The following is a 21,394-nucleotide window of genomic DNA, read 5'->3' on the forward strand; positions in this document are numbered from 1 at the left end:
TGCCACATTTCATCACGTCTGCACACCATGCCAGATGACCATAAAGAAGCATCACATGTTTCTTTGCATATACAGCCTCATCTAACCATAAAGAAATAATTAAAACAAGCAACCAATAAAAATTGTGGACATGTATTTTTTAACTGAAATGCAGTGTAGCAACTACAGCCATGAAACAGATAAGAGGGAAAACAGATCAATATTTAGAGCATAAATTTTGGTAATGCAAAATCAAATTACCATCCAAGGAACCCAGCTCTTCTTGCCACATCACCCCAGGAAGGCAGCCAACTCAAGTCAAAAGAGGACATTAATTTCTCACTTTTCACTCCTATATGATTCCCACTCCCTCTTTAGACCATCGGGACCTGCTCTAAGCAAATGGGGCTCATGGGAAGTTGACAGCAACACCTTCTCACCCCATCAGTATGGTCTTTCTCCCTCATTGCAGTCACTGACAGATTTCTGTCCTCAAGGCACTCAGAACATTGATTCACCCGGACTCCTTTGGTTACAAGTGTCAGAAACTAAACTTACTGAGTTAAGCCAAACTGGAACAATGGGTTCAAACAGCAGAGAAATCCAGTAGTAAGCTGGCCCAGGAAGCCCAGTGACTTAGATAATGTGATTACATTTTGCCATCTCCCTCTATCTCCAAGCTCAGGTTCTACCTGTTGTCCTCTTCCTTTTCTATAGATTGGCTTCTTCCTCATGGCCAGGTTGAATGAGAAAATGGTAAAAGAGGTGTGGATGCAGACAACTCTAGGCGTTCATTTCCTGCTTAGTAACACCAGAGCTTCTCTATTCCATTGTCTCTCTCTATGAAACTGCAGGGAAGGACTCTGATTGGCCTGAATTGGGTCATGTGCTCATCCCTGTGGCCATGGAAACCAGTTACTATGATTGGCCAGGCCTACTTTTTATGTTCATTCCTACGGCTGCAGGGCCATGTCCTGCGATTGGCGGCTCTTCAGAACCACATGGAGTGGAAGAGCTGTCCCTAGAAATAGGGTGCTTGGTATTCTGAGAGGTAAGTAGAAAAGACAAAAAAATGACAGGTATTTACCATATCATCCCATTCTGTCTTTGTTACCAGGATACGCACATCCTCTGACCCTCTTTCACTTTAACCCATGACCTCTGCTTCCCATTAAATATTTTCTGGAATAATTCTTATAAACACAGACCTTTTAAATCCTGCCTTAAAATCCCACTTGATCTCATTTTCACATTTAAAGAAATCCATCCTAGAAGTTATAAGTAAATAAAAAACACTTTGTATTTACTACAGTTTGGTTTGGGAAAAAAACTTCAAAATTACTTTTGTAGAACTCAAAAAAACATTCAAATACCAACCATTCCTCCTTTTGAAAGTTCTAAGATGCATGAAGGCTGCTCTCAAGGCCACTCACCTGCCTGCTCAAATACTGACAACCATCCCCTTCAAATGGTCCCACTTTTAATTTCCCCTTTAATAGTTCTATTTCTTTTACCCTACCATTTACTCTTTGACCTTTCTAGAGTAATGAGCTACAATCTCCTGACCACTTACAGTGATTGTAATAATAAAAACTAAGAAGTTGGTTATCAAGCCAGCAACCTGTTAGGCAGAGCAGGAGAAATGGTGGGCCAAGCAGGCAAAGTCAGTTTTTTCATAGCAGGTGAGGGAGGGAGGGGTCTGTGACTACTCACATGCTGATGTATTTTCCCTGCAATCTCCCTATCACTTAAAGTTCAGACAGTTGGCAAAAGCCACTTATTTCACAAACTCATTCATAACAAGGCAGGGTTACCAAAGCACAGATGCTACACAATGAAATAGCTTTGTAGTCAAATAAATCTGGGAAAGGCTTCCCATCATATCCCTCGATTTGAGGTTTATGGTGTACCTGAAAGACTGACAATTTTTACAGTGAAGGCGTATGTTTCTCTTGTTTTACCTGTCATTCCAAAAACACACTTGTTAATAGAACTCTTCATGACAACACCCATTAAAAGTCTTAGGAATATACTTTGAGAATTGTACCACCAAGAGATTTGTGGCTACTAATGCCATCTCTGGGAGAATTTTTGCTTTTTTCAGAAGCCTGGCTCAAACATCAAAGCTCTAATGATGGAGATGTTGGGCAAGCAGCCAGCCTGTGGTAGGTACTTGGAAAGATAACTTTTTGATATCTCGTCTTCTGCGGCCTCTATTTGGTTTGGACTTGCTCTCCATACACCACTGCTGAGTTTCTGAGCACTATACATTGGAGAGGAATAATTTTGGTTCCACTGAAAGGCCTCTCTTTCATCAAACCAGTGTGGTGCTTTTACAGCTCTCATTGCTCCATGGGGCTATGAGCAGTTTTCCTATCAAAGGCACCAGGTGCTGTCTGTGTTTCTGGGACCTTCTCCAGTACCTGTGTCTGTTAGTCCCCTTGAATGTGCTGCCTCCATTTTGCTACTTCTGATTGAGAACCATGGGCTTCAGGCTGGGTTTCCATCTCTCTGCCTTGCTGCATTAGACTTGATGCTATATTCCAGAGTTTCAGTCCCAACCCAAAACCTATTCTCATATGCCTAAACTACAGGTCAACCTCACCCTATTAAATTCAGCTCAGGGTTGAGCTTTTAACCCACCACTTGTCTGCAAGAGAAAAATAGAAGTTCGTTTCCTTCTGTTTACATTATTTCTGAAATTTCTGAAATAGAAGGAAAAATGTAAATTATGGAAATAATTAAGAAAATAATGTAAATTATTTCCTTCTATTTCGATTATTTCTGATATCTACAACATTTCAGAAAATTTTAGCTCTTTGCTCAAACTTGGTGCTTTCTACTTGCATTATAGTGTGCACAATATATGCGTATGAATGACCTAAATCCCCGCCCCACTGCCTCACATCTCAAGCTTCTTCAGGACAAAAAAATCTATATCTATTTTTCTCCATATCTCCCTAATACCTGGGTAATGTCTTTTGCAGGTAGTAAGCACTTAACAAATGCCTATTAACTGAATCAATAAGAGAATAAATAATCTTACATAGCATGTGGATGCTTTGGGGGACTAACAGAAAAGACAAAATATTTATAAACTTAATCTATTAAATCTTGTTAATTTAGAATTCCCTAATCCAAAAGTGTATTAGTCTTTCTGACACTGCTATAAAGAACTGGTCAAGACTGAGTAATTTATAAAGAAAAGTTTTACTGACTCACACTCCCACATGGCTGAGGAAGCCCCAAGAAACTTAAATCGTGATGGGAGGGGAAGCAAGGACCTTCTTCACATGGCTGCAGGAGACAGAACAGCCTGTGAGAGCTTTTCTCAGGAAAAATTACGATTTATAAAACCATCAGATCTCATGAGAATCTACTCACAATCACAAGAATAGCATGGGAGCAACAGCCCCCATAATCCAATCACTTCCCACCAGGTCTCTCCCTCAACACCTGGAGATGATAAATTCAGGATAAGATTTGGGTAGGGGCACAAAGCCAAAGTATATCCAAAAGCTATGTTGATTCCCAGAGCATGGTGATTTTCCCTTCTTCCCCCTACCTTTGAGTACGTCTGGCATTGTCTGGAAATATATTTAGTTATCAAAACTAGGGTGGGGATGAGGAAGAACAGAGCTACTGGCATCCAGAGGGTTGAAGCCAGAAATGCTGCTCAACAGCTTACAGTGCACAGGACAGACACCCTGCCCCCAAAAAAGAATTGTATGTCTCCAAAGTCAATAGTGCCACTACTAAGAAACCCCACCACAGAGTCAAGAAAAAGTCCACCTTTCCACTGCCCAGTAACAAAAGCTTGCTAAAGAAATGAATAGCCTAAAAAGATTGCAAAACAGAATTCAAGCTTTTTCAAATGCTTCAAGTCACCTGGTTTGCTTTCATCAAAGAACGGTCTTTATTATTATCTTTATTCCACTGTAATCACCCAGAATGCTTTGCTCATGTTCTCTGCTGGACCAATTGGTAAATTGAATCGCTTAAATGCATTCTCTTCTTAGTGGTGCTTTTGTCTATATTACATAGTAGGAAACAAATTTAATTCTCTAGTCATAGGACAAATATTTACCACAAACAATAGCATTTCAACAGTTTGAATCTTTAACTGCCAGAGTGGCTGTTATACAAGGGATTTTAAGCACAAATGCTCAGCTAGTATTTAAAGACCCAACTGCTCATAAGCCAGACAGCACATGCACAAATTACCGTTTTCTTCACTTGACAACTGCTGTTTTTATCTTGACACATCCACTTAAAAATTATTTCTGACAAGAATCTTAACAGCTTTAAATCAGTCTAATTAAAGGTAATACATTTTTGCTAGCAAAGCATTTGAAATTATACAGTATTGCACAGTTCACTTTTAAAATCAAGCTACTGGGTGCATTAGTAAAGACAAAAACACCTCCAGTGACATATGGTCTTCTATCGAAGGAAAACATTTCCAATACTTTATGGAAGTTTCTAACAGCAAGGTTGTAGGAGGCAAAAAATGCTTAGAGAGTTTTTCTGTAGTGAATTAGCACCATATCCTGGAATGTTGCTTTATGTAGATGTGGTGGGCAGCTCTGACAGGGCTCCCAGTGACCTCTGCCTCCTGGTATGCAGGCATCTGTGGAATCCCCTTCCTTTGTGCACAGAACCTACTGACTCAGTTTTAACAAACGGAACATAACACAGGTGATGAGATGTCATTTCCATGATGTCGTTGCAGTCTTACCTGCATCTCGCTGGCTTTCTGTCTCTGTTGCTGGCATTCTCTCTTACCCTCTTGCTAGCTTGCTGCCGTGTTGTGAGCTGCCCGATGGAGATGCCTACATAGCAAGAAACCAAGGGTGGTTCACAGCTTATGAGGAGCTGAAACTCACTCCAACAACCCACAAGGATTGGAAGCCTGCCAACAAACACATGACTGTTCTTAGAAGAGAATCCTCCCCAGGCAAGTCTTGAGATGACCACAGCCCTGTGAGAAACCCAAAGCTAGAGGACCCGGCTATACGTGGCACCTGATTTCCTGACCCACAGAATCTGTGAAATCGTAAATATGTAATCATTTTAAGTTGCTACATTTTGGGGTAATTGGTTGTGCAGCAATAGATAACTAATACAAGACATAACCCTGCTATACCAATCTTTATCTCTTTTGTTAATTCCTTCCTTACACAAAAGACTCACCTCTCCTATCCTTTGATGTATACTTTTCTTATCATTCCACCAGCTCTAAAACTGAACTCTGCATCTTCTTACCCACACACCAGTATTTCTTCCTGACATCTATATTATTCAAAAGCATGCTCCTTTACACTCTTTTCTTCTTCTCCAAAGCTGAAATGAATGGAATGAAAAATGCTACATTGGCCATCTGGATTCAGAGCATTGGTGGCATCATTAACTTCTCCACTTTCCACATTGACAATTCTACACACAGCCACAGTGCCCTCAACCTGTTCCTCCTCTCTCCACAAAGGCTCTCACATCCCTTCCTTCTTATTGTTTCCTTATGTTGGAACGATTGTATTTGTCTAAAGGTTTCTTCTCCAATTCATTTTATACATACAAAGCCAGATTATACCTCCTAACACACCACTTTTCTCATTTTACATGAAATTTTTGCCTAAAAACCTAGAAAATGTTCATTCATGTTTGGAAAATCACCTTTGATTATTACATTCACTCTGACATTGCACCTAGCATGCCAGTTTTCATCTCTTTTGTGTTCAGGGCCTTATGAAAACTTGACTCATAAGGTTCAGAATTTCCAAGTCTCACAGCAAAGTAAAACACCATAGCCAATTTGATATAATAAATCCGTCAGGGTTGTTGTTGCAGGTCGGGTCAAGAAGTAGACAGTGAGATGGAGATTATTAGCATGAGAAAAGATTATTAGGGGGTTCTTCAAGATTGACAGTGGTCGGGAAAGGGAAGGCCAGAGGAAGAAGTTGGAGAAGATGCAATCACAGCAAATGCCTCAGCCTTGGAACACAGTTCTTGTTCATAAGAGCCTAAAATGGAAAACAATACAAAGCTGCATCAACAAAATAAACTGTAGTATACTGAGACAAGGAACACTATGTAGTAATAACAAAAAAGGACTACCATTAAGCTCAACAACATGGGTGACTTTCACAGATGCAATATTAAGCAAAAGCGTCAGACACAAAAGAATAATTACTGTATGATTCCATGTACCTGAAGTCCAAGAGCTACAAAACTAATCTATGGTGATAGAAGTTATAATAGTGGTTTCCTCTTAAGGAAAAGGGGTTATTGACTGGGAAGGGTCATGAGGGAATCTTCTAGGAATGGGGTCTGAATATATTCTATATCTTGATCTTTGCTGTGGTTATATAGGCGTGTATATATATGTAAGAATTTCTCAAATTCTACACTAAATATTTGTATACTATAATATATGCACATTATAACTTTTTACTAAGGGAAACATAAGTGTTGGCCTGAACAAAACAACAATTATCTCAAACAGAAATGTATTCATCTTCCTTGGAAGACTAGCTAAAACCACAGTAAGTTTGGGAGATTTTATTTTATTTTTCTTTGTTTGTTTGTTTATGTGTTTTGAGAGAGACAGGGTCTTGCTCTCTCACCCAGGCTGGAGTGCAGTGGTACAATGATGACTCACAGTAGTTTCAACCTCCCAGGTTTAAGCAATCCTCCCTCCTCAGCCTCCTGATTAGCTGGGACTACAGGTGCACACCACCACATCCAGCTAATTTTTAAATATTTTGTAGACACAGAGTCTTCCTATGTTGCCTAAGCTGGTCTCAAGCTCCTGGCCTCAAGCCTAGGTCTTCCCACCTAGGTCTCCCAAAGTGTTGGGATTACAGATGTGAGCCACCATGCCAGGCCAAAATTTTTAAAAATGCTGTGTTTCTTCCCAAATTTTCAAAATAAGTGTTCACAACTACATAGCTGTATGTGTACCTCTACTCATAAAATATAGAACACATGCCAATAGGAAGAGAAGGCACCTGCATGTTGACGCTAGCAATCTCTGGCCACTTTAATTGTAGGCAACTTTAATTTTTTTCTATTTGATTTTCTAAAATTAACATTGATTATTATTTGTATAAGAAAAAGAGTGATTACTTTTTAAATGCATTATCATTCATTGAGGAACAAACTAAAAGAAAAATGCAGTGCTGAAAGTGAGGTTGTAAACACCGTAGTCCCTGAGAGTGTGTGTTAAACATCAGAGTGAAAAAGGGTATCTTTTTCAGGACCAACATGAGACTGGACAGGGGTATAGAAGACCCATGGGGGAAAGGTGCCATGTTAAAAACAAGCTGCAAATGACCCTGGCCGCAGTGACGATACATTTAAATGGGAATGTCCAGTTGGGAAGGAACACAGCATAACTGCTGACAGTTAGGAATTTCTGGCAAGACACAGGTAAAGACAGAGGAGCTGTCCCAGTAACATGGCTCTGATTTCTTTCAAGGCCAAAAAAGAGCCCAATCCTCTGACAAAGACTAGCTCTTCCTGTAGTGGTAGCCACCGATGCTGCTTGAAGGACAGGCTAGAGAGATGTAAAGCAAGAAAGCCTCTCAGTTCCTTACAGATGCCAGAGTAACGGGACATCAACCATGTTGCCTGGGAATATCCAGAGTACGTCACAGTGGCAGGTAAATAAAAAAGGGTGTGAATTTGTCAGATTTCAAAATCTTCCAGCCACTCTGACTCAGTGACTACTGAAATCATTTCACAATGATCAGATTACTCCCAGAGTCCCTCGTGGAGAAACATCACGTTCTCTGCCAGTCCAACTCAGGAACATGAATCCCCAGGGGCAGCTGAAGGAATACAGACGTTTCAATGAAGAGTGTTTATAATACAAGGGAAAAGATTCTTTCTCTCCAAAGGATGCTGAAAGCTCACGAAAAGAAAAATGTTTAATTTCTTTATCACCTAGTAGAAGTAAACTAAGAATTAAAACAATAATTTAAGGATTTATTTTTGAGGAAGGAACAGAGACATGCTAGTGGCTGTGAAAGATACATTTTGCCACTGTGGAAGCAAAGATAGCTTTGTGATCAGAAACACTAGTACTGGCTGCATGCCCATGGACAATTTACCTCTCTATACATCAGCTTCTTCATGTCTAAAGTGGGAGAAAAATACCCATCTCATAGACTATTGTGAGGAGTAATTGCAAATAACATATATTATGTGCACTTAGTGCAAAGCCTGGCAAGTACCAAGCACTCAGTAATATATGTCACATGATCCATGCTGTTGTCACAGTTATGGACAATTCTCACTACAGCCTCTTTCTAAATTTCATTCCAGTCTCACACCAGCTACAAAGTCTTCTTTTCATGCCTCGTATTGCATGCTCTTATTTCAAGGATAGTGTCTAACTCTATAAAAAGTGTACCTAACAAGATCTAACCCAAGCCAACAGGCACAATAAGGCCACCATAAGTGAAGGTGGTATAGTACATTGCAAACCCAGATAGAATGAAGCCCAGCTAAGTCAGAATTATGTAAAGTCAGCTTGTCTGATTTTTCCCACTGTGGAGACATCAGAATCTTGACTCATAAAGTCTAGTATGATTCACTTGTCCAAGGACCTACATAGGAGAATACCCTGATGTGTTCTTTAATCATAAAACCTGAGAGTCTCATGAAAAACAATGGAACCTGAATTCTATAAGGAAATCTACATTCTATAAAATTTGTAATAAATGACACATAGTCTCTAGCCATTCCTCACTGAGGAATTGGTGATAATCTCTAAACAATGACTTTTTGAGCAAACAGCTCTCATACTCTCTGGTCACAGACAGACTTTTTACTTTCTGCTTAAGCATTTGCTATTAATAAAAGTATAATGTCACCATTGAAGGGGTGGACTGTGATGTCAGACTGCCTGCAGTGCTAAACCCAGTGCCGATATTTGATAGGTGCACAACTTGGGTACATTGTTAGCATCTTTTTTTTTTTTTTTTTTTGAGACAGTCTCACACTGTTGCCAGGCCTGAGTACAGAGGTGCGACCTTGGCTCACTGCAACCTCCAACTCCCTGGTTCAAGTGATTCTTCTGCCTCAGCCTCCTGAGTAGCTGGGATTACAGGCAGGTGCCACCATGCCCAGCTAATTTGTGTATTTTTAGTAGAAATGGGGTTTCACCATGTTGCCCAGGATGGTCTCGATCTCCTGAGCTCGTGATTCGCCCACCGCGGCCTTCCAAAGTGCTGGGATTATAGGCGTGAGCCACCGCGCCAGGCCCATTGTTAGTATCTTAATTTTGTTTCAGTCTTATCAAAAGTAAATGGTATTGATAATAGTATCCGTGTCAGAAAGTGGTTGTAATCCTTTATCATAAATAAGTTTATTGATGATAAGGTAAACCATTTAGTGCCTGGCACACAGCAGGCAAATATTTAGCTATTTTTACTAATTTTTAATCATTGGATTAATTCTATTAACTTTTTACTTATATTCATTTCAGAAATTTCAGAAAAAAAGTGGAGGGGAGAAAGTTTTAAACCTTCTGCTATGGAACATCTTGAAAATGGCCACTTTAAACATTTTGGAAAAGTTTTCTTCTAAAATATACAATTTCACAATTAATAGCAAAGTATATATGGTATTTTATAAGCTAATTTTTTCCCATCTAGCCAGCAATTATGGGGTAAGGAGTGATGTCATATTTTTCACTTATTCATACTTTATGGGAAAAATCTTTGTCATTATATAGTCTTCTAAACATTATTGTGCCTTATGCAGAATACTACATTGCATAGGAGTATTTCTTTAACCATTCCTCTATTACTGGCTATTTAGGTTTCCAAATTTTACTATTTTTTTAAAAAATGGTGGAACATCCCTGAAACTTTAATGCTTGTGCAGGTCTATGATCTTTACTTTAAGATAAATTCCTGGGAGTGGAATTTGTGATACTCAAAAGGAATAAACATTATTGAAGCTTTTGATCTATTTACTGGGTTTCTATTGGGATGCACTGCTTCCCCCAAAATGCTCTTTCAAATTCTGATTGGAAATATGTGATGCTACAGTTCTTTGTCTCTCTAAGCAATAGGATCTCTCATCGGTTCCCCTATAAGATATACATTCTCAGCCGGGCGTGGTGACTCACGCCTATAATCCCAGCTCTTTGGAAGGCCGAGGCAGGTGGATCACAAGGTCAGGACATTGAGAACATCCCGGCCAACATGGTGAGACCTTGTCTCTACTAAAAATACAAAAATTAGCTGGGCATGGTGGTGCACACCTGTAGTCCCAGCTACTCGGGAGGCTGAGACAGGAGAATCGCTTGAACCCAGGAGGTGGAGGTTGCAGTGAGCAAATATCACGCCACTGCACTCCAGCCTGCAGACAGAGTGAGATACCATATAAAAAAATCAAAAAAAAGATGTACATTCTCTTCTGTGTGGCAATGGAAAGGCTTTTAAAACTCTCCCTGATTTAAAAAAGAATCCTTTCCTGTTGTCTTTGAACTGGAATCGAACTATGCAAATACATGAAATCCACAATACTTATTGTGCCACCTCTGGCAATAGCATCCCTAGGGGTTATCTTTTGTTCACTTGGAGATCAATATTTTGTGTATTTCATTTTGGATGCTCAAGTAGAATAAACAGCTTCATTTCTCCTCTTGCCCATTTCTCCACTTTTTTTTTTTTCCACATTCTGGACTGGTGTGTTACTTTCTTTATAGGCAAAAAATAAATATAAACACATGAAATCTCTAAACTCCAACCCACTTAAAGACTGGTGCATGTGTCAAATTTCCTATGGTGTCCCCTTGCAGTTAAAAGCAATCTCAATGCCTTACGCCAACATTCAAACATAAGATCTAGCCGCTGCCTAACTCTTCAACTGTGCCTATGCCTCTCTCTCTCCTTTGCGTACCAAATTACAGTTATGCTAAACATTATGCAGTTCATTGAACATTCCAAGTGCCTTCTGACACTAGGCTATTCCTGAGCTGTTCTCTCTACCAAAAATGCTTTTGTGCTCCTCCTTGTCATTCAGATCACATTCGAATGCCACCTCCTCACCATCCTTGCCTGCCCACCCAAATTTAAGCTGCCTCTCACTCATCCTATCGCACATTACCCAATATAAGTCTTTGCAGTGCATTTGTCATGCTCTGATCTTATATATTATCAGAGTCCTTGGACTGTTTTCTTCCCAGCTGTATTCCTGGGAACTAGTGCCTGGCATGTTGTAAGTGCTCCATAAATACTTACTGAAAACTTTTGTTGAATGGATTATGAAAAATTTACTCATTATATCCTGCTGAAAATCTCCAACAAAACTTAAGTTCTGTAAGGAGGAAGAGAATTGTTGTAACGAGAATAAGGCGAACCTCTGTAAGAAGAATGAATGTCTGTTATACATATACCCTTACTTAGGAAACCAATGGTGAACAGAACTATGGATACTGGATAACAGGAGAAAAGTGTAGGGACTTTAAAGTGGCAAAGAAACTCCTTTTGGTTGTGAAAAATGAGTGGATGGAGACAGAGATAGGAGTTGGAGAAAAAGAGAGAAAGGAAAGCGAGAAAGATAAAAGGGAGGAAGGGAGAGAAGGAGATAGAGAAAGAGAATTCAAAGCGAGTCTTTGAAATGCTATGTGGCTGAGATCTTGCAGAGGCACAAGCCACATGTCAAGGGCTTACAGAAAATGAGAATGATGTATTATAGGGCCAGGCAACCAAGGAGAGTTTCAAGGAGGAATATGAACTAAGCTTGTAGAACACGTGAATTTTTTTTCCTAGTAGAGAGAGAAAGAAAAGAAAGCATAGTCACACCTCAGCAAAGGTAAGTAGAAAGAAAGTGCATGGCTCACTCAGAGAAATGGCAGGTCATTTTGTGGGACTGAAGGAGAGGTACAGAAGGAGACATGGAAGGAATTCTCACTGCTAGCACTTATATATTTGGCACACTCATTCCCCAAGAGTAGTTCCATGGCCTGGCCCGTTCTAACTGGTAGCAAGAAGAGAGGGTAATCACGTAACACATGTTCTCATTAGTCTCCCCTTTCATTTATCTTTCTCTTTTTCTCAACATCTGTAATTAGACACAATTCACATACCATAGAATTCATCCACTTGAATATATGATTCATTTTAGTATATTTGTAGAGTTTTGCAACCATCAACACTAATTCCAGAGCACTGTCATTGCTCCCCCCAAAAAACCCATAACCATTATCAGTCATCCCTCATCCCCACCCCCAAACCCCTGACAAACTCTAATCAACCTTTTGTTTCTATGGATTTGCATATTCTGGACATTTCATATAAAAGGAGTCCTGTACTATGTGGTCTTTCCTGATTGGCTTATTTTAGTTAGCATAATATCTTTAAGGTTCATCTAAGTTGTGATATATATCAGAACTTCATTCCTTTTTATGACTGAATAATATTCCATTGTGTAGATATACCACATTTTATCTATCCATTTATCAGCTGATAAACATTTAGTTTACTTCTACTTTTAAGCTACTTTGAATAATGCTGCTATTAGCATTCATGTGCAAGTGTTTAATTGTCCTGGGTATATACATAGGAGTAGAATTGGTAGGTCATATGGTTAACTCTATGTTTACCGTTTTGATGAATTGCCTATTTTCCAAAGCGGCTGCACTATTTTACATTCTCACTAGCAATTCCTCCATGCCCTTGCCAACACTTACTATATATGTCATTTTGATTACAGTCTTCCTAGTGGGTGTGAAGTGATATCTCACTGTGGTATCTCATTATAGTTTCGATGTGCATTCTCTAATGACTAATGATGTTGAGCCTCTTGGGTTGCACTTACTGGCTATTCTATTCTGCCCAATCTATTCTTTACCAGATAGCAAAATTATAGTCTTTAATCTGTAGCTGGACTCAATACCCCCTTGCCCAGAACTTTACAAAACCTACCCATCATATTCAGACTAAAGCCCAAATCCCCCTCACATATACTAGGCCCTGCATAATGTTACAACTTACAGTTATTTTACTAATTGGCATGTCCTCATTTTGGGGTATGTGTCAGTCTTCCCATTCAGAAGGTCAGAAATAATATCTGTCTGTCCTGCATGAATTTCCATGCCTAGAACAATGTCTCCCATATGGTAAAACAAATGCTTATCAAACGCAAGAAAAATTAGGAGATTTAAAAAATATTTTCTTCCAAATATAGCTAGATAATATACAATAATTTGTTAATGAAAAGTGACATACACATGTGTCCTTCATTTATTTCAATGAATAATAATGGTATATTAACTCCTCTCATAAAAAAGTGTGTACTAGCAGATCTAGAAGTAGAGAATGTAATGAAAGTACACATACTTATTGTAGTTCATTTAATTCAGTCACAGTCTCCAAAATGTACTGTCTGCTGCTGCGATATTTCAACACACCTAACTCATATCCACATGCTGTACATTTGCCACTCAGCTATATATATATATATATATATATATATATATATATATATATATACACACACACACACGTATATACATATATACTTTTTTTTTTTTTTTTTTTGAGACGTAGTCTTGCTCTGTCGCCCAGGCTAGACTGCAGTGGCGCAATCTCGGCTCACTGCAAGTTCTGCCTCCCTGGTTCACGCCATTCTCCTGCCTCAGCCTCCCAAGTAGCTGGGACTACAGGTGCCCGCCACCACTCTCGGCTAATTTTTTGTATTTTTAGTAGAGGCGGGGTTTCACTGTGTTAGCAAGGATGGTCTCGATCTCTTGACTTCATGATCCACCTGCCTCAGCCTCCCAAAGTGCTGGGATTACAGGCGTGAGCCACCGCCCCTGGCCTCAGCAATATTTTTTTAAAAAAAGAATAAGTAAATCGGGTCATAGCTCTATTACCATTCTGTAGATAAATAATGCAGGTTTTATTGCATAGTTTGGTATTGATATGTGTTTATTCTGATTCTATTAACAATGAGTATGTACCAGCCAATGTGAGCCTGTGTTTTAATGTATTCCATGGACATTGTGATTCTGCTTTAAGTGATCCTTTTGTTCAATAAAACGTAAAAGTCATTTTCAATATGCTATAAGGTTTAAGTTTCTTTGGGGTTATGAGGTTGCCATTGCCATACTGTAAGAAATTAGTTTAAAGTGATTGGAAGTTAATAAAGAAATTATTCATGCCATGTGTTACTTAAAATGAAAAATCATCAATTTGATGGCTTGTGATCTTTTACATGGAAAACAACTTTCTTCATTTGCATTTCTAAATACATGACTTTGGACATTAAAAACAAAATAAGGAGTAGTTTCCACCCAATCCTCGCCGACCTATTCCTTCCCAGAGCACACTTTTCTACATATTTGTCCCCAAGAACTCACCATATTCTTGAATGATTTAAACTCAAGTTTTATCTCCCCCATAAAAATTCTAATCAGTCCACTCTATCTTATCTTCCATTCCTCCACTTCTTTCCAGCCTCTCTGTTGCCACTGTGCTCTTTCTTTCCTGGACAACTACAGCCACCATAGTTCTGCGCCCCCACCTCCAGTTGAGCTCTCCTCCAGGCCATGCTGCACCAGCAAGTCAGATCATGCCACTCCCCATCTTTGGTAATGAAGGGACTAATGAATTATCGACTACCCAGAGAGAGAGAAGTAGTAATTCTAATAATTGTCTTCTCATGCATAAAGCATTTGTTCATATTTTCAAAACCTCATTTTGATGAGGATAGGTGGGAATTATTATTATTATTGTTATTTCCATAATTTTTACATTATTTTATTGTGTAAATTTTTTTTATTTTACACATGGAGAAATTGAATCTGGGGCATTGGGATGATTAGCTCAGGGTTACATGGATAGCTGGAAGACAAACAGAGCCAAGATTCTAATTTGGAATTTCGAATTCCCTGTCCTGTGCACTCTTCCCGTGGCAATGTGTTTTCTCTGCTGCCCCTCCTCAACCACACACACACACACACTCACACACACAGGCATGTGCATGTGCACACACCAAGGAAAAAGATTGAAGGTGCCTAATCTGTTGCAAAACAAACCTAAAAGCTATTTATGTTTTTCTGTATTAATACAGAGGAGCAATTGCTTGAAAACCTGTGATAGCAAAACTGTACAAGTGGGAGATTATTTCATTTCCAAGATATAACCAATCATGCTGTCCCCAGAACCGCCCGAGAAGAAACTCCCAATCTGAGAACAGGCACACGGCTCGAATTATCAGAAAAGTCGCTGAGATAAGACATGCATGATCTCCTTCCTAAAGAGGTACCTCAAATTAATGTTCAGCTGAGTGTATCTAGAAAATGAGAAAGATTAAAATGCTCCCTGACACTTTTCTTCCTTTCAAGAAAATTATTCTATGAGACAGAGCTCTTCATAAGGCCTATTTTTCTTGTAGCCCACAGCAAGAACTTAAAACACAATAAAAGAGGACTGTGTTGGATGGGTCAAAGAGGTTAAAGCCAAGAAAAGAGACTGGAGAACACTTTTTAAACAAAAAATTAAGAATTATAGGGCATCTTATACCACATAATATATGTTAGAACAGAAAACTGGCAAGGTACATGGTGCCTTGAGACTATTTCACTGTGACATCTTATTTCTTATAAACCATCTTAATCTCCTTTCTCATCCAGGACAAGAATGACAGCCACATCATCTGGAGAAGGCAGCCAGGGAAGTACTCAAGAGAAAACACTTCTGTGGGTGACTTGAAGAAGCTGGTCACCATATGGTACATTTTCTATAACCCTGGTCAAAATAAGCTCAGGAACTAATGGGAACTAAAGGGTAATCAAATAAAATTATCGCAGACCAAGAAGCTAATTGCAAAAAATAAAAGGGATGAATCAGGGCTTGAGTCAGAAATAGGGAGTCAAAAGCTCTTCCCAGAGACCACCCTCCTTGCTCTCACTGGTAGATAGCTCCTCTTCCCCCTTCCCTTGACAATTTCTGCTTTGTTAGTGCCAAGCCCCTCCCAATTCAATTCCTCGTGTCTCCTTTGAGTTCTAAGGAATGGGGAGAGGAGGCAAAAAACAGCTTTCAGATGCCAAGTAAGTGGAAACCAGGAGCGCCAATCTGCCAGAACCTGTCTATACCCCACTCCTGACATAAGTCACTGTCTCTTGTATCCCCCACTTTCACCAGATAGAAGGACATCTCTGCCAGTTCTTTAAACATTTCATATTTTTGATTCATTTAGACCTTAAAAACTGTTTATTTCCTCTTTCTGGAAGGTTTTGTTTTTCTTCTTATTGCCAGCTAATCATTCGGGTCTTCACTTAAGCTGCAATTCTCCACCTACCTTGATCCTGCCCCCTCCCACCAGAGCAGATCAGCTCACTTAGCCATACTCTCATGGTACCTATCACAGAAGCAAAAATCGTTAACAAAGTCATCATAATTATTTATTGTTTGTTTACACTATTAGACTGGACACTCCTAGAGGGCAGTAACGTGATCTCCTTTTCCTCACTCCAGGAATCCCAGTGCTTAACTCACTGCCTGGCACGTGAGTGTTTGGTAAAAGTTTGTTGTTCCTTTTGCTACTGGTCACCTTCCAAAATCTCTGCATTACATCATCTCTCAAATTGCAGCTCAGGGAAGACTGACTTGGAAATGAAACACAAACAGAGGGAGGCTGCCAGACACTAGTGACTAAGATACAGCAGGGCTGTTCACCCTCCATAATAGCCTACCGCATCAACATGTACTACCTTCCCTCCTATTCCATAGTCAAAAATCTTGGAATCATTCTTTCATTCTTGATGCCTGCACTCGTCTTTCCCTCACCTTACACCTAACCATCACCTAGGACTGTCTATTGTTATTTCCCATCAATTGATTACCAACCACTGTACTAGCTCCCTGTCACCATACTAGACAAAGCCACCATTCTCTCCTAGAGATAGCCTACTCCTGTCTCACTGCTTCCTTCTTGCTCTATTCCCCTCCATTCTCCACTTAACAGCCAGAGTGTCCCTTGTGAAACACCTACCATGTCACAGCACTGCCTTCTGTTGACGTTCCTTCAATAACTTCCCGTGGCTCTTAGTATAATGAGCAAAAGCCCTAATCAATCTGTGAGGCCCTCGCAGAGATGCCTACTGTGCATGTAGCTCATCTGCCTCGAATGGAGCCAGTTCCCCATGTGCTCAGCTGCACTGGCCCTCTGACTGTCCTGTGGGCCCTGCCAAGCCCTTGGTGTCACATGGCCTTGTGATCACTGCCTCCATAGTCTACAGTGTCCTCTCACACCCTTCTCTCATCCATTAACCCATGCTCCTTCTAAAGATCCTAGCTCAGTTGTTCTGCTGGGAAGAATCTTTTTATCACATGCCTTCTCCAAGTCTAGAGCCAGTTTCATTCCTTTCCAGGACTTAAATATATTTCTAATTGTTTCTTATTATGCACTCACTCAGTAGAATTGCTAAGAGTAATGCTTATCTTTTGAACCAAACTCTAAATTCCTGGATAACAGAGACTTGATAATGCTTGCAGTTTTATCTTCAACATGTAACACAGTGCCTGGCACAGAAAAGGCACGAAGTAAACTCTTGTTAATGGACGGATGGATGGATGGATGGATGAATGAATGAATAGTCTGGACTGCCATTTGTCTATCCTCTAAACCAGGAATTACAAAATCCCCACAGGGGCCAAGCAGGTAGAAAAATGTGTGAATTATGCTAGGGGTTATTAAAAAGGAGTTGTAGAGCATGCAATGAAATTTTCAAATTTCTTTTAAACCCTAGGTTGTGGACCAAGCTTCACTTTTTTGCAGCTTTCTGTTCCAACAAGTTACTCCCCCCAGATCCCACCTATTTTAAAAGCAACTCCCAGAGAAAGAAAGGCTTGACAGCCAACAGATGACCACCACATTCTCTCCCACAAGTCATCTGATTTCAAAAGGCAAGTTCTGTTCACAGGAAGGAGAGTATCCATACAAGTCCAAGTTCAGTGAGAGGGACTGTCCTGTAACCTGGAAGCCAAGGACTGGAATGCCCTCATTCACTTATTCTGATTCATAAAGTTTAAATTACTAAAAGAGGTTAACAACTTCAACATGTGGCATAATCCAGCGATTCATTTGTTCAAATAAGAGAAAAAAGTTTAACTTTGTAACAATAATATGAACACAAAAACATTTCCTGGGACCAAAAAAAAATGTGGCTTTGAAATTCTGCCTTTTATCTTCCTGGGAAAAGCAAGAGCTTACAAACTGGGGTTGGGGGGAAGGTTTCTTTTTGGTAAACTCATAGGCCTTTGGCCACTGCTTCCCTTCCACCTCAATTGTTTTCTTCTGATCTATGCATTGACCATGTAGAAATGTTCAAATGAAAGCACCCGGTCATTTTTACTTATCTTTCTTATTTTTCTAGAAAGAGGCCTTGATATATTCTAGTTTCACAAGTGATTTTGCTAGATTTTTGCCGTTACGAATCTGTTTCGCTTTAACTGCAAACCACCTGATTCTGATTTTCCCTAGCCATAAATCTGAATTTTTACTACATTTTATCTGAGATTCACAACAGATGGGCTATGAACCAAGAAAAATACAATGGGAGGAAAGAAAAGATAAAATTATTGGGCAACGACTACACAGAAGATGGACCAACCCTGAGACAGGATATAAAGGAGGGTGAAGGGGGTAGTCCCAGTGAAGTAGAATGAGGAAAACCATTTTCTTCATAAAACTATAGAAACAGCAGTGTTTACCTTTAGTGTTGTTGCTACCCAGAAGAAGAGAAGGTATCTTGGCATTTTATCAACCATATTTTTATGTACTGCCATCAAGAATTTCTTTTCACTGCCTCCATATATTTCTTAGTCAGGCAACCATTTTCAATGATACTAAATCCATCTACTCCCATATATCTGGCCCAACACAACTCAATCAGACATTTTTTTAAACCAGCCCTATGAAAAGATGTTTTGAAAAGCTAATGACCAACCAAACCTGAGTATAGCCATCCAAACATTTTAGTCAAAGGACAGGTTAGAGAAGAATCACTTGACTAAAGAAATGCTTACAATGGGCTGGGCCAGTGGCTCATGCCTGTAATCCTAGCACTTTGGGAGGACGAGGCAGGTGGATCACCTGAGGTCAGGAATTCAACACCAGCCTGGCCAACATGGCAAAACCCTGTCTCTACTAAAAATGCAAAAATTAGCCAGGCATAATGTTACACACCTGTAATCCCAGCTACGTGGGAGGCTGAGGCAGGAGAATCACTTGAACCCAGGAGGCGGAGGTTGCAGTGAGCCGAGATTGTACCACTGCACTCCAGCCTGTGTGACAGGAGTGAGACTTCATCTCAAAAAAAAAAGAGAAAGAAAAGCCTACAATGTTAAAGGTTATGCTAACATTTACAGCCAAAGGCAGAAGGGCAATGTATATACTATGATACAAAAGATTTAAATAGGAAAAGTTCAGTTCACCAGATATGCACTCTGTACATGATGCCAACCAGGTTACTTGAAAGTCACACATTAAAACAGCTGTCTTCACATTTGCTAGTTGCTGTCTAATTTCTATAGGGTCTTGGTCCTATAAAATTTTTCTAATATACATTATTGGTTTTTTTATTTTAATCTTTTAATAGAAATTCAAGAATGAGTATTTACTGCCTATATCTGATAGAAGAATCCCATTTCTCATGAGAAAATCAATGGAAAACTCAGCATTTCTTCAAAACCAAAATTTCCTTTATCAAAACCTGTAGAACACAGGTTTCAGCAAAATTCGTAAAATATTCAGATCAAATTTGGGTTTCTTATTGATTTTCAGGAGGATTAATCCCTTTTATATTAAAAGCTCATTTGGTCACAAGTAATGGAAATTCATTGAGTCTTGCTTTGGAATGGGAAATGTGCGAGAACATACTATGGAATTCAGAAGGGAGGAAACAGTTCAGTTCAGTACGGATGGGACCCCAGCACTAGATAGCCAGAATGAATCAAGACAACCAGTAACAGATCTCCCCAACTCTGTGGTTGGTGGTCTCTCCTCTCTTCACCTCATCGCAGCTCACTTCACTCATTTCTTTGTAGAAAGGCTTTCTCTATCACTCTACATGTGCGTAGAAACAGGCCACTCCCCTGTCTCTCAAGACTGCAGATCCCCAAGTCAAATGATTAGGCAGACTCCCTTTCCTGACTCTAAATTTCCAGAGGGAATCCAACTGACTCAGCCTGGATCAGGTGTCCACCTGAGGCCAATCAGCTTTGTGCAGATAGGCAAGTTTTCATAGTAGAGCAATCTGGAACTACTCAGGCAAATTACATATATATATATATATATATTTCCTGTGACCTAGCACTTCTACTCCAGGGGAAATTTCACAAAGATTCATGAAAAGGCAGGGGTATGGTCTTTGTACACAGTTTGTGGGGGCAAGAAATTGGATGTCCATTACTGGGAGAGATTAGGTAAGCATTAGATGTACATCACAGAGCATTATGCAGCAGGCAGAAGCAAAGGGCTACACACTTAACAAAGGAGTTCTTTGTTAAGTGCAAGGCTTTGTCGTGCACTATAGAAACTTCACATGGTCAGAATAGAAGGTCTAGGGAGAAGGGCTGCAGGAGGATATTGGATGCCCAGTTGCCTTTTATCACAGCATTCTATGGAAAGGTGTTCTCAGGCCAGAGGGTAGCTAAATGTCTCCTGAGCTATGCTCCAGGAGAGAAACCTATCCGTTTTTATAGGACTAGTGAGAGCCCTTGCAAGCAGGGACAAAATAGCCTGTGCTTGGGTGCTGGCTATTTAAAGGAGCTGTATGCTCATGCTCATAGCATCTAGAGAATTTGGGGGACCTGAGGCTGGATACAGCCCATCCAACTGGGAGAGGGGAGGAGCTCCCAATCCCAGCCAGCTCATTTTCCCTTATTTGGAAGAGAACACTGTATCATGCAGTTGATGTCCTATTGGGCATTGCAAATCTTAAATGTATAGTGCTTAGTGGGGGAAATGGTTAAAAACAGAAAAAAATCTATAAAATAATAAAGAATATCATCTGCATAAATGGGGGTGAGACATGTGAAAATGAAATGGGTGAATGGTGACCAAATAGAACAAAAGAAGATCATTTCACTGGACAAGGATGTAATGTGACAGAAAGTATAATTAACCTGAAACCATTCTGCCACAGATCTACAACAACAAACACATTTTTAAAAATGAATAAAAGATGAATACGGATGCAGTTTCAGCAGGGCTGGGAATACAGTCTCAAGGCTGTCTATGAAAACCTATCATTAATCATTTCTACAAACATTAAACACTGATTCTGAACCAGGAATGAAGGGTGTTCCACAATAAAGCTGGAATGACCTTTAACTAACAGTCTATCTTCACCACTGGGACATTTTTCACTTACTAGTGAACTTCTAGGAAA

The 21,394-nt window shown here is 39.8% G+C and overlaps 1 long non-coding RNA gene across 1 annotated transcript; it reads left to right on the forward strand.

The window, feature by feature from the left end:
• Positions 1 to 892: 892 nt before the first annotated feature.
• LOC106996874 (uncharacterized) lies at positions 893 to 19,831 on the forward strand. Its single transcript, XR_003727356.2, has 5 exons — positions 893 to 1,030; positions 15,070 to 15,260; positions 15,632 to 15,729; positions 17,750 to 17,906; positions 19,601 to 19,831. It is a non-coding gene; the product is annotated as an uncharacterized LOC106996874 (long non-coding RNA).
• Positions 19,832 to 21,394: the final 1,563 nt, after the last annotated feature.

This window comes from Macaca mulatta, chromosome 2, assembly GCF_049350105.2.
Source record: "Macaca mulatta isolate MMU2019108-1 chromosome 2, T2T-MMU8v2.0, whole genome shotgun sequence".
NCBI classification, from domain to species: domain Eukaryota; kingdom Metazoa; phylum Chordata; class Mammalia; order Primates; family Cercopithecidae; genus Macaca; species Macaca mulatta.